Source organism: Phocoena phocoena, chromosome 1 (assembly GCF_963924675.1).
Source record: "Phocoena phocoena chromosome 1, mPhoPho1.1, whole genome shotgun sequence".
Taxonomy (NCBI): Eukaryota; Metazoa; Chordata; class Mammalia; order Artiodactyla; family Phocoenidae; genus Phocoena; species Phocoena phocoena.
Genome location: NC_089219.1, coordinates 152,625,917 through 152,640,854, shown reverse-complemented (window position 1 = coordinate 152,640,854; position 14,938 = coordinate 152,625,917).

The window sequence follows — 14,938 nt, the reverse complement described above, 5'->3', positions numbered from 1 at the left end:
TTTGAATTCCTGCTTCCTTGAAAAAACTGCTTTCGACTCTCTTCTCTGTTTCTTTTGTTTTCCCCCAACCCCTTATTTCTAAGTAGCAGGATTATACTGCTATCTCTTGGTTTTTCAGTTTTAGCTTTTTTGGATCCTATACCAACCTTTCCTGCACTCCTGCCCCACTCACAATCAATTCTTCCCATCCTCCCATCATAGTACTCTCACCTTGTGGGTGAAATCAGTGTTCAGTGTTGATGGTGTTATGGTTATGGAAATGTAATTCACTGCTTATCTGGGGAATACAATAAAACTATTTTATTTTTTGGACAACTTTATGTTTTGCTGGAGTTAATAGTTGCCTCATTGTTTGCCTGCTTGCTTAGTTTTCCATGTACTTATCACAAATTTATTTCAAATTCTCTGGCCAAACAATAAAAATCATCTCAATATATGCAAACATATTAAGTAGTCTTTTTTTTTCCCTCAAGGATTTCTCTCCTATACCCTTTTTCTTTCTGTTATATCTGACTTGTAACTGTCAAAGCTTGCTGTACAACTGTTATCACGAGCATCCCTTCATCATTAATCTGAGAATTTCTTTTGCCTCTCTCGGGTTAAATCTCTTGTTTTCTGAATTCCACATTTTTCTCTTTCTGAGGTTATTTACTCTTTTTGGCAGAATACATCTGCAAGTAGCTTCTTGTGAAAGATAAATGAGAAATTAAGTTTTGAAGCCTTGAAAATGTCTTTATGTCTTTTTTACAGCTTTATTGAGATATATTTCACATCCCATAAAACTCACCCACCTAAAGTGTACAATTCAATGACTTTTAGTACATTCACAGTAGTATGGACACCACAATTTAATGTTAGAACATTTTCAACACCCCCCAAAAGAAACCCTGTCCACATTAGCAATCATTCACTATTTCTGCTCACCTTACTTCCCCAAACTCCCTGCCTCAACCCCAGACAGCCACTAATTTACTTTCTGTCCTTATGAGTTTGCCAATTCTGGACACTTCACCATATAATATGTGGTCTTTTGTGACTAACTTTACTCACTTAATCTTTTCAAGGTTCACCCATGTTGTGGCATGTATCAGTACCTCATTCTTTTTCATTGCTAAATAATAATTCTGGCATATGAATATACCACGCTTTGTTTGTTCATTCATCAGTTGATGTATATGTGGGTTGCTTCCACTTTTTGGTTATTTTGAATAATGCTGTGCTGGACATTAGTGTCTAAGTTTTTTGTGTGGACCTATATTTCATTTCTGGGGTATATACCTAGGAGTGGAATTGCTAGGTTACATAACTCTATGTTTAGCATTTTGAGCAACTGTCAAACAGTTTTCCAAAGTGACTGAACCATTTTACATTCCCACCAGCAATGTATGAATGTTCCAATTTCTCCATATCCTAACCAATACTTGTTCTCTTTTTTATTTTAGCCATTCAAGTGAGTGTGAAGTGGTATTTCATTCTGATCGGCTTTACATTTCCCTAAGATTGATGTTGAGCATATTTTCATGTTTATTTACCACTTGTATATCTTCTTTGGAGAAATGTCTATTCAAATCCTTTGCCAACTTTTAAATTGTACTATTTGTGTTTTTATTGTTGTAAGAGTTCTTTATATATCCTGGATATATGTGATTTGCAAATATGTATTGTTCTATGGGTTATCTTTTCACTTCCTTGCTAGTGCCCTTCGATACACAAAGGTTTTCAAATTTCATAATTTCTAATTTACCTATTTTTCCTTTTGTCACTTGTTTTTAGTGTTGTATCTAAGAAACCATTGTGTAATCAAAGACCACAAATATTTACTCCTATGCCTTCTTCTAGGAGGTTTATAGTTTTAGCACTTACATTTGGGTCTGTGGTCCATTTTGAGTTAGCACTTACATTTGGGTCTGTGGTCCATTTTGAGTTAATGTTTGCGTATGGTGTGAAGCATGGGTCTAACTTCAGTCTTTTGCTTATGGATATCTAGTTTTCACTGACCATTTGTTGAAATAAAAAAATCTATTCTTTCCCTCGTTGAATTGTCTTGGCACCCTTGTTAAACATCAGTTGACTATGTACTTGAGGGTTTGTTTCTGGACTCTCAATTCTTTTGGATTGATCTATATGTCAATTCTTACGCCAGTACTACATTGTCTTAATTACTGTAGCTTTGTAGTCAGTTTTAAATTGGTAAGTATAAGTCCTCCAACTTGCTCTTCTTCTTCAGCATTGTTTTGGCTATTCTGGATCTCTTGCCTTTCCATATGAATTTACAATCAGCTTGTCATTTTTTGCAAAAAGAATCTAGAATTTTGATAGTTATCGCATTGAATCTGTAGATCAGTTTAGGGACTATTTACCATCATGACAATGTTAACTCTTCCAATCTATAAACATGGGATCCCCTTCCATTTATTTGCATCTTTAATTTATTTTTTAAATGTCTTGTACTTTTCAGTATACAAATCTTGCATTTCTTTTGTTAAATTTATTCCTAGGCATTTTCTTATTTTCACTGTGATTATAAGTGGAATTGTTTCCTTAATGCCTCAATTAATTAATTTTTAGATTGTTCATTATTAGTGTATGGAAAGATAATTAAAATTTTAATACATTGATCTTGCATCCTGCCACATTGATGAATTCATTTATTAAATCTACTAGTTTTTAGAGGATTTCTTAGGATTTTCTATATACAAGGTGTTGTCATCTGCTAATAGTTTTATTTCTTCCTAAGTGGATGACTTTAGTTTTTTTTAATGACTAATTGACCTAGTTAGCCCTTCCTGTTTAATGTTGAAGAGAAATGATGAGAGCAGACTTCCTTGTCTTGTTCCTGATCTTAGGATGAAAGCATCCATTCTTCCACCATTAATTATGATCTAGCTGGCGGTTTTTCATAGATGCCTATTATCCGATTAAGGAACTTCCCTTCTATTCCTATGTTGTTAAGTGTTTTTATCATGAAAGAATGTTGAATTTGTCAAATGCTTTTTCTTTGTCTATTGAAATGATCGTGTGATTATTATTATCCTTTATTCTATTAATAAGGTGTATTACATCGATTGATTTTAGTAGGTTAAATCAACCTTGCATTCCTGGGACAAATTTCATTTGGTCACAGTGTACAATCCTTTTTTATGTTGCTGAATTTGGTTTGCTAGTATTTGTTGAGTATTTTTGCATTTATATTCATAACAGATAGTCTGTAGTATTGTAGATGGTCTGTAGTATTCCTGTGATAATATTAGTTTTGATATCAGAGTAATACTTATCTCATAGAATAAGTTGGGAAGTGAGTTTTATATATTCTTAAACTTTAATAGTTTAATTGGATTGAAAGAAATTTCTTTAGAATAAGTTTCATAGAACTTCTGTAAAAGAGCAGATAGTAAATATTTTAGATTTTAGGGGCCACACATGGTCTCTGTCACATATTCTTCCTTGTGTTTCTTTCTATAACACTTAAAAAATTTATATATCATTCTTAGCTCAGGGGCCGTAGAAAAACAGGCTGTGACATAGATTTGGCCCACAGGCCATAGTTGGCCAATCCCTGCTTTAAAATTTCAAAGGCATTGCTCCATTCTCTTTTGGATTCTTTCCTTAACCTTTTTATGTAATCTTTGCTGTTTTGCTTTGTTTTTTCTCTGAAAGCATATATATTCTTCTATTTATCTCTGGAAATTTCTCAAGGGTGTGTTCTGGTGTAGGTCTTTTTTATTCTTATTAATAGGAAATCTGTCAATATGAAAACTGTTAACCTGGAAATATATATACTTTTAGTTCTAGGAAGGTTTTTTTTAACATTATTTATTTGCTAATTTCTCCCCCATTTTGCTGTTCTCTCCTTTCCAAACTCCTGTTATTCATAAATTGATTGTTTAGTTTTCTTAACTCTTCTCTATTGTCACCCTCCCTCATTCTTTTTATTCCAACTCCTAGGAGGTTTCCTTAACATAATTTTTAAACTTTTTTGACTTTTGAAATTTTATATATATATATATATATATATATATATATATATATATATATATATATATATATATATATAAAATGCAATTTCTAGAACTCTTTCTTATTCTCTGTTAAGGAGATTTCCTTAACATAATTTTAAAAACTTTTTTGACTTTTGAAATTATATCTATCTATCTATCTATATCGATATATATATTACACAATATACAATTTCTAAGAACTCTTTCTTATTCTTTCTTATTCTCTGAACTCTTTCTTATTCTCTTTTATAGAATCCTGTTTTTGTTTCATGGATGTAATGTATTCTCCTATAGCTCCAAATATACTTAAAATTTTTTTAAGTTTTCTTATGCTTTTTTTCATTGTGTGTTTCTTCATTTTTCTTTCTTCCCTGTTGTTTTACTTTGGGGAAGACTTGTCTAGATGTTTTCCTCCTGATTGTTGATACTTGATTACCCATTCAAAGTTAAGAGTAGGAGACAAAATCTGATTAGAAATTCAGCTGAGCTTGTCAACTAGTGGGCTTCACTAATGATTGAGCAAGGATCCTGTCTTTTGAGGAGAAGAGGAACAAATATAAATTTCTTTATTTTTTTCCTCTTTTCCACCATGAAGAATTCTATAATCTCCCGCCTAGACTGGCTGTCTATATTCTGGGAGCCAAGTAGGGGAAAAGGAGGACTAGGGTGGCAGGGGACTCATATTTCAGGATATAAGCTTTGATTTAATTCCCCTTTGCTCACTCCTGGCTCATCTGTGTTGGTATTCCCAGGTACAGAGCCCCTCTAATTCAGTCTCAAGAGAATAAACCTCTATTCTTTTGTTAGGGTGGGATTGGGATAGGTACATACTTCCAGGGGTGGGAGATTCGACCTGGGAAATCTAAATGCTTCTTATAAAGATCTTCAACCAATCCTCCTATTTTAGCCCCACCCCACAACTCCCACTTCAGCAATACAAGGAGCCTCCAGTTCCAAAACCTTTACAAAGCTCTGGGGTAGTGATTGGCTTCTTTTTATTGGCTTTCCTAAGGTTCAAATTTCTTGGTCTGCTAAGTCAGTTATTATTTGCACACCAACATTTCAGTTTCTAATTAAAAAAAAAATTTCTTTTCTATCTTTGACTCTTATCCTCTTTGAACTTGAGGGTTTATGACTTTAAATTATTTTAATCTAACTTTAGTGAGATACTGGAAAGAAGTTCAGATACCGGAAATAAGTACGTGAGATCAATCTGTCATGTTTTAAAGGAAATTATTACCTCCTTTTAAAAGAAGATGATTCTACATCCTCTGGCAGTATTCTCACTGGGGTGCACTCAGCCCCTCCCTGTCACATCCTGTGGATATTTGGGACCCCCCAGTGCTGGTTCTTATGGTCTGGACCCCCCACAAAAGAATTCTCAAGTCAATAAACCTAGAAAAAGTGAAGCAAAATAAACCCAAAGCAAGCAGAAGGAAGAAAATAATAGAGATAACAGTAGAAATCAATGAAATTGAAAACAATAGAGAAAATCAGTAAGCTGGTTCTTTGAAAAGATCAATAAAATTAACAAACCTCTAGCAAGAAAAAAAGAAAGAGGACACAAATTATCAATATTAGGAATGAAGCTGGGAATAACACTGGAAGCTCTGCAGACGTCAAAAGGATAAGAAGGAAATGTTACAAACAACTCTATATGAATATATTTGACAACTTTGATGAAATGGACCACTTCCTGGAAAAAAACAAACTACCACAACTGACCAAAAATGAAATAGATCATTTGAATAGTTCTATGGCTATTGAGGAAATTGAATTAATAATTAAAACATTCCCCCCAAAGAAATCTCCAGGCTCTACATCCTTGCTGATTTTTTGGTCTACTTGTTCTCTCAGTTGTTGAGAGAAGGATATTGATGTCTTCAACTACAGTTGTGGCTTGTCTATTTCTATCAGGTTTGCTTTACATATTTTGCAGCTCTGTTCTTTTGTATGTACACATTTAGAATTGCTATGTCATCTTGATAGCTAACCTTTTTACCATTCTATAATGCCCCTCTTTGTCTCTGGTAATTTTATCTGATATTAATATAGACACATTTGCTTTCTTTTGATTAATGTCTGCATGATATATCTTTTCCCATCTTTTTACCTTCAACTTGACTATATTTTTATACTTAAAATGAGTTTCTTGTAGACAGCATATAGCTGGTCATATTTTTTAATCCACTCTGCCAATCTCTGTCTTTTAATTGGTGTATTTAGACCATTTATATTAAATGTAACTATTGATATGTTAGGGCTAAAGCCTGCCATTTTGTTTTCTGTTTGGTTCCTCTGTTATTCATTTCTCTATTTTTTTTTCTAACTTCCTGTGTACTGCTCAACTACTTTTTGTTTGTTTGTTTGTTTTTCTGTGGTATGCGGGCCTCTCACTGCCATGACCTCTCTCGTTGTGGAGCACAGGCTCCAGATGCGCAGTCCTAGTGGCCATGGCTCACGGGCGCAGCCGCTCCATGGCACGTGGGATCCTCCTGGACCGGGGCACGAACCCACGTCCCCTTCATCGGCAGGTGGACTCTCAACCACTGCGCCACCAGGGAAGCCCTCAACTACTTTTTAGAATGTCATTTTGATTTATCAGTAGTGTTCATAAATGTATCTTTGTATAGCATTTTCAGTGATTGCTCTAGGCATTACATTATATGTAGTAACTTTACACAGTCTACTGATGTCATCATTTTAACAATTTGAGTGTAGTTAGAGAAAACTTAAATCCTTTATGTCCCTTTACCCTCCTTGTTTGCAACATAATTTTCTTATGTATTTCCTCTACAAGCATTTAGAGCCACATCAGACTATGTTAAAATTCTTCCTTCAACCATCAAATATTTATAAAATTCAAGAAGGAAAGCTTCTTACATTTACCCACACGTGTACTCTTTCTATTGTTTTTTCTCCTTTCCAATGTTCCAAGTTTCCTCCTTTTATTATTTCCTTTGTTTCAAAATTTTCCTTTAGCCATTTTTTGGTTTTTTTTTGTTTTTTTTTTTTTTGGTGGTACGCGGGCCTCTCACTGTTCTGGCCTCTCCCGTTGCGGGGCACAAGCTCCGGACATGCAGGCTCAGCAGCCATGGCTCACGGGCCCAGCCGCTCCATGGCATGTGGGATCTTCCCGGACCGGGGCACAAACCCGTGTTCTCTGCATCAGCAGGCAGACTCTCAACCACTGCACCACCAGGGAAGCCCCTCCTTTAGCCATTTTTATAGGGTAGATCTGCTAGTGACAAATTCTTAGTTTTCCTTTGTTTGAGAATGTCTTAAATTCTTTTCATTTCTGATGGATGTTTTCAGTGGGTATAGGATTCTAGGTTGACAGTTCTTTTAGTACTAAAAACAAAAATATTGTGCCACTTCTCTCTGGCCTCCATAGCTTCTGATGAGAAATTGCTGTCATTCAAATTATTTTTCTCCTACAGGTAGTGCCATTTTTCTTGAACTGTATCAAGATTTTTTGTCTTTAGTTTTCAGAAGCTTAATTATGAAGTATTTTGGTATGAATTTCTTTTGGCTTATCTTGTTTGAGGTTCACTCTGATTCTTGAATCTATAAATTTACGTCTCATCAAATTTGGAGAGTTTTTAGCCAGTATTTCTTTGAGTACCTTTTCATCCCCACCCTCTTTCTCTTCTCCTCCTGGGACTCTGATGACATGGATGTTAGATCTTTTGTTATAGTCCCACAGATCCCTGAGGCCCTGTTCTTCTTTTTCTTTTTTCAGCCTATTTTCCCTCAGTTATGTAAGATTTGGCAATTTCTATTGTTGTATCTTCAAGTTCACTGATTTTTTAAATGTCTCCTTCATTCTGCTGTTGAGCCCATCCTTTGAGCATTTTATTTTGAGTATTGTATTGTTAAGTTATAAAATTTCCATTTGGTTCTCTTTTATAACCTCTATTTCTTTGCTGAGACTTTTCCACTTGTTTCAAGTGTGCTCATAATTGCTTGTTGAAGCATTTTATCATGGCTATTTAAAAATCTTTGTCAGGTAATTGTAACATCTTTGTCATCTTGATGTTGGCATCTATCGATTATCTTTGTTTTTTCATTCAGTTTGAAATCTTCCTAGTTCTTGATAAGGCACATGATTTATTGAAACCTGGACATTTTTATGTTATGTTATGAGACTCCAGACCTTAGTTAAACCTTCTTTTTTATCTTGTTTTCTCTGACAAAGCTCCAACAGAGGAATATGTTGTGGTTGACCACTTTATTATTGGCAAGTGAAGGTAGAAGTCTGGTTTCCCATTCAGCCTGCCGCCAAGGGAGGGAGGTTCCTCATTGCTGCTGGTCAGGGGTGGGAATTCCAGCTCCCCACATGGTCTCCTCTGGCACAGTGGTAAGGAGGATTTGTTAACCACTTATTGATGATGAAATTCCTGACTTTCCACTAGGTCTGACACCATGCCAGTGGAGAAGGGGAGGGGAGCTTCATTATTGCTAGGTGGGGGGTGTAATTAGACACTTCCCATGTTACCTCCACTGACATTGTGGTTGGGGGGGCATCTTGGTATCAGTCATTTGGAATGGAAGTCCCTAGTCCCTACTTGGCCTTCTCTGACAGCATTCTGGCAGGTGTGTGGGGACACCTCATTACAGCCTAGGCAGGACAGGAACCTAAGCTTCCCATTCAACCTTTGCTGGCATGGGTGGAGGTAGGGTGATGGTTTTTTTCTGTGGTGTTTGGCTGGAGTGGAGCAGTAATTGTCTAAACATTTTCCATCTTGCTAGGCTGCCCCTTTCCTGGTCCTTTAACTCAACCAGATTTTTGCTGGAGATTTTTCTCTTTTTTTGTGTCTGTTGTCTTCTGTTTTGTGCCTCTTGGTTTTTCTGGGTCACTGGCTTCTTCAGCTCTAAGTCTGGGATGTATGAGGCCAAAAGAAGATCCATGGACCTCACTACCATGTAATTCCTCAGGTCTTGAAGTACCTAGCCAGTCTGCCTTTGGCTTTCCACCTTTCCGAGTCTTCTTAGGTTTATGTTATATGTAATGTCCAGGGTTTTTAGATGTACTTAGCAGGAGGAACCAGGGAAAGGACATCTAGTCCATTGTCCCAGAAGCAGAAGTCCCCAATATGTTACTTTTTCCATTTCATAAATGAGTAGAGAGACTCATTTATGTTTGTCCCAAATCACAAGATTCCAAGCAGGATATAAACTAATTACCATGGAGCTTCTCCTCCTGCCAGAAACCAGGGTGCCCAGAACATGTAAGAGCCAGCACTGGGGCTCCAACCATCCACAGGATGTTGTATGCCCCCAAATCACATGGCAGTTACCTGCATAACTAGAATGTAATCTCACATTTGTATGAGTCTACAACTAAGACTCTTTTCTCCTATGACACAGGCTCATGGGGCTTAGGTCCAAATATAAGAAAAGTGGTCATATGAAATAAGGATTAGACTTACTTCTCATAGATTCAGAGAACAAAGCTGTCCAATCAGAGAGCAGAAGCCATCCATCAGAGATGCTATGGTATGGTTCAAAGGACCACCTGGATAAGAATGTTAAACATGTCATTAAAAATGCAGATCCTGAGGTGATTTTTATGTGTGCCTCCTAAAGATTGTTAACCATTGCTACAGAGAAAAAGGGGGGAAAGTTCCATGACAGATTAGAGCTCTTCAAACTGAGACTCTGTGATTCTCCTGAGGGCATTGCCTCAGTCACCCGACATGGGCGATGGCCCATGCTGCTCTTTCAATTACTGGTAAAACTAGCCTGGTGAGCAAGGCCAACCCAGTCCTGGCTTATGGGAACATGTCGTGAGCTTCCTCCAGGGGAAGGGAGATTTGGGGTCGGGGAGGAGACCAAGGGAGGGACCTAGTCAAAAGTGGCAGATAGTAGACTAATGGGATTAATACAAGAGAGTCATTAGCCAAGGATCCTGGAACCTTGCCAGCCCTCTCTAGCAAATGGCCCAAACTGCCCCCTTAGTAGCATTAAGTGAAATTAGAAATCAGAGATGCTGGCTGATCAATCTCCTTGGGGTTTCTCTGCAGACATTGTGCAGTGGGGGTGGGGACGATCCTTTAGGGGGGTGACCATGGCTTCTCTGCCAGCAGCTATAGCATGTGGTCTGCTCTGTCAGCTTCCCTAGCCCCTGGCCTGGAGACAAGGAGCCAAACAAGCAGGCCTGAATCATGGTCAAATCTTCAACCCATTCCACAGCACCCCACCCCGTAGCACAAAGCCACCCTCAAAGAGGAGCCAGTTAGAGGCAAAATGCTTTGTCTCAAAAATTTCCGTGGCCACAAAGTTTAGGTTGGAGTGGTGTCCTGGGCAGGGGTCACTGTGGAATGGTGCCAGGAGGGACTTTCTTTTATTCAGCATAGCTTGAGCCTAAGTTTCTTGAGAATCTGAGAGGCCTCAGATTGAGAAGAAAGGCCATGATCCACTGGGTACCACATCTCCTTCCAAGGCCAGGTTCTGGGGCAGGAGCATACTCAGAAGCCCATTTGGGGCTTAGACACTTGGAAATTTGGTGACCTGAGTTACCTCCCACCTCTTTCAGCATGTGGTCCACCACGGCTCAATGACTTTGCCTGATGGAAGCTTTTGGAATCTCCAGCAGAGGCCTTGCTGCTTCGTCAGTCCACTTGCTCACATTCTCCACTGCCTTGGCTTAGCCTATGGTGTTAATGGTGATCCATTATCCTCTGTTTCTCATGACAAACCTTGGTTACCTCATCAACCACATCGCTCCTTTCTCCTAGGATGAGGGATGGGGAGGTTAACCAACCCAGGCTGAGATGTGAGAGCAGAAGGTTAAGCAGTGGGGGCTCCTGTGGAGTAGCTGAGCCTCCTGAGGGGACCGGGACTGTGGTGCCAGACGGGGAACAACTCAACTCCCAGGATGCTTCTGTGTCAGCAACAGCCATCAACTCTGCCTGCCTGAAGCTCACTGGCCAGGCCTGAGCTCCTGCTGGGAAGAGCTCTTCTGCCCTTCACTGAGACTGGTCGCAGCACAGTCAGCAGCAGAGTGGGCCAAAAGCAGTTTCTTCATGATGTTTCCAAGGGTGTGATTTCACACATTGTGCATTTCTTTGGGCTCCGTGGGGGTCTGATGGCATCAAACCCACAGCCAGCAGCACCTCAAAGGTGGAGTGGGTGGTGAGCACACGTGTGGGGTGTGTGTGTGTGTGTGTGTGTGTGTATGTGTGTGTGTGTGTAATGCCTGCTGAGGCTGTCCACAAACAGTTTTGCATGCACCGGTGAGCGAGGTGCCCAGTGAATACTCTTGTCTATACAACATCAAAATGAGAAATCAATTCTGGTAATTACCCTATTTCCTTGATTCTAATATGCCATTGATTATAAGATACACCACTGATTGAATAGCTGCTTCAAAAAAAAAAAGAAAAGAAATTTACACATCTATTTTAAGACACATCCTTATTTCAGAAATGTTAGAACATGTGTAGGGGAAGAGGAGAGATGCATATTATAATGAAGAGAAAATGGTAATTGGGAGATAGTCAAACCAATTGCCTGGTTCATCAGTAAATGCAGTCAGCATGATTTATTGACCTGTTCTGTGAGAGAGAACCTTTTCAGGTGAGAGATTTTTGTGGGTTGGTGGGCACACTGGCCAATGACTCAACCACCTTGAGTTCAATGACTGTGCCCCACTCCTTGCCCTTTCTTGCGGGCCCCTTCCCAAAGAGCATTTCCTCATATTCACTGCCATGCCAGGCATCCGATTCTAACTGACTCCCAGAATTGAAGACAGAAAGGTACCCTCATCTCCTTTCATCTGGCACTGGCTACTGCGCTCAGGGCCTCCCCGCAATTCCCCAGGGACTCAGATCTCCCTCCTATGGTGTCAGCATCACAAAAGACCCATACTCCAGAGCTGGATCAAAAGGGCTGGGCACTCTCCTCCCACCCAATGTCCAGCTGAGGACTTAGTGAGACCATTATCATTTGCTTCCTGCCTGTCTCTCCCACCTTCTCTCCCAGTACACAGCCTCCAGCCAAACCGTCTGTCACCACCTCTCCAGCATGCCAGGCTTCCTCCTGACCCCAGCCTTTGCTAAGGCCGTTCTCCTAAGCTGGCAGGGCCTTCAATACCTGTGATCAACATTCCAATCTATTATTTTGAAGAGGAAAAAGGTGGGCTTTAGACACGCACTGGATTGTGAGGTGGCCCTAATAACGAGCCAGCAGGACACTTGGAAGGTCTGAGGCCTGAGATGGGAAGTGGTAGGAAAAAAAAAATCTTTGAGAAAATGAAAATCAGAAAATTTTGATCCACACTGGAGAGTGGGAGGAACTGGCTAGGGGCTGAGTGAACAGGGGGCTGGAGTGGTCCAGGGAGAAGACAGTTAAGAAAAAGACTTAAGAGGGAGAGTCTTTACAAAGGTGCTGGAGAAGAATCCTGCTATGAAGAAGGCCGGGACAATTTCAGGGGTCAGAGTCTTATAAGTCTCTCTCAGATCTCAAACTCTTCTACTTTACCTGGTTTTTCTATCTTTCATTCAGGGTTCTCAGCCTGGGAGTTAGGGTGCAACCCCTGCCTAGGGCTGTTTAGAAATGTCTGGAGGAGTTTTGATTGTCACTGTAACTGGGTCTCTACTGTCATTTAGTGGGCGGGGCCAGGGATGCTAAGTATGCTGAAGTTCTTGGGATAGTCTGCACGTGAATGGACTATGTGTCACAAATACCTAGCTAACCCAGACTGAGAAATTTTAGTCCCTGCACTACTTCACCCGGCCTCTAGGGGCTGGCCTAAGTTTGCCCTGACTGCTCTTCCCTGTCAGTCTGATTTGGAATTTTCAAATAGAAATTTCTTAAGAAACTACGAGAAGACAGATGGGAAATTATCAAAGAAAGCAACAAAGCATAAAAACAGATGAGCATCAACAGATTTCTGAGTCTAAGGAAGAACAAGTCTATTCAGTCTAATCACAGAAGCACTTTTTTTTTTTTAACCCACAGTTTTCCTGATTGAAACAATTTACTAGGTGCAGAGGCCTCATTTCTCTCCTTATCCTAAGGACACCACAACAAGTCATAGTTCAGGCTGGTTCAGATGCTCTCCTGTTTAAGCTTTCCAGAGACCAATTCCTGGACCTCTCTCTGTGCGTGACCCAGAAGGACCATGGGCTCAAATTCACTTCAGTCTCAAGCTGCCCTGGCCTACTGGGCTCTTCCCAATTTCTGGCTTTTGTTTTTTTGTTTTTTGTTTTTTGTGCGGTACGCGGCCTCTCACTGCTGTGGCCTCTCCCGTTGCAGAGCACAGGCTCTGGACGCGCAGGCCCAGCGGCCATGGCTCACGGGCCCAGCCGCTCCGCGGCATGTGGGATCTTCCCGGATCGGGGCACGAACCCGCGTCCCCTGCATCGGCAGGCGGACTCTCAACCACTGCGCCACCAGGGAGGCCCCCAATTTCTGGTTTTTCACACTAGCCCCAAGCACCAGGTCTGTCTAAGGTGTGGTCTTCTGATTTGCCTTTTAGGGTAAGTATAAGGCAATGCTAGTAGCTGTAACAGAGTACTCACAAACTCTCATGATTTAACACAATACAAGTTTATTTTTCACTTATTTAAAGTCTAAAACAAGTATTCCTGATGGGTAGCAACTCTCCTCCAAGTGGTAATTCTGGAACCTAGGCTCCTTCCATCTGGTGGTTCCCCCTCTTTGATATGTAGTTTCTCAGCTTGCCATCTTATCTGCATCAAGCCTGCAGAGAGGAGAGAGCCTGGAGGATTGCCTGTGGGTGGTGTTCAAGGGCCAGACCTGGAACTGCCACACATTGCTTCTGTTCGTGTTCTATTGGCAGGAACCCAGACCCATGGCCTCGCCTAGCTGCACGAGAGACTGGGAAATATACTCTAGCTGTGTGTCTAGGAAGACAAAGAGTTTGATTTGATAATCAGCCAGTGGTGTCTGCCCAAATCCCCACATTTATGTTGTCATTTTTCTCTACCATTTCTGGCTGGTACACAGCAATTTCCTGGTTAAGAATAAATGGCTGGTTCTTTAAAAAATAAAACATAGGATTACCATAGGACCTGCAATTCCACTCTTAGGTGTGTACCCCAAAGAATTTAAAACAGTACTCAAACAAATACTTATTCATAGTTGTACTATTCACAACAGTCAAAAAGTGGAAACAACCCAAGTGTCCATCAATGGAATAAATGGATAAACAAATTGTGGTGTATACATACAATGGAGTATTATTCAGCCATAACAAGAAATGAAGTACGGATATATGTTACAATGTGGATGAACTTCAAAAATATTCTAAGTAAAGAATCCAGACATGAAAGGTCATGTTACATAATTTTGTTTATACAAAATGTCTGGATAGGAAAATCCACAAGATAGAAAGCAGACTGGTGGTTGCCAGGGACTAGAGGGAGGGGGGAGTAGAGAGTGACTGCTTGTGTACAGGGTCTCCTTTAGGATGAAAATGTTTTGCTTTCAATTTCCCAGATGATTCCATGCCCTGGGGCCACTCTTGCCTTTTGAGACGACCACATTCTGTCTGTGGAATGTGTGTCTCTCTAAATACACTAGCTTTCACTTTAAAATAAAATAAAACAACAAAATAAAATACAGTGGTTAATTTTATGTTATGTGGATTTCACCTCATTAGAAATTTTTTATGATTCTAAACAAAAGAATAAATGGATGGGTTTTAAAATTTTTGTTTTCAGTGAAGTCTAGCTTTTACCTATTATTCTTTGTTAATTTTTCTGCTCTGTATCACATACGATGGCATATCGTCCTGGCCTGGTCCAGCAGCTTACTTCATCCTGTACTCCGTTTAAAGACATTGGGGAATTAACTGGCTTATTTTTCCTTAACTCCTTGGACTTTTCCCTTGGGTTTAGTTTATGATAATAGGAAATGCATTTCTAACATACAGAGTGATGCTCTGTCAGAGTTCATGTGCTGAACAATGA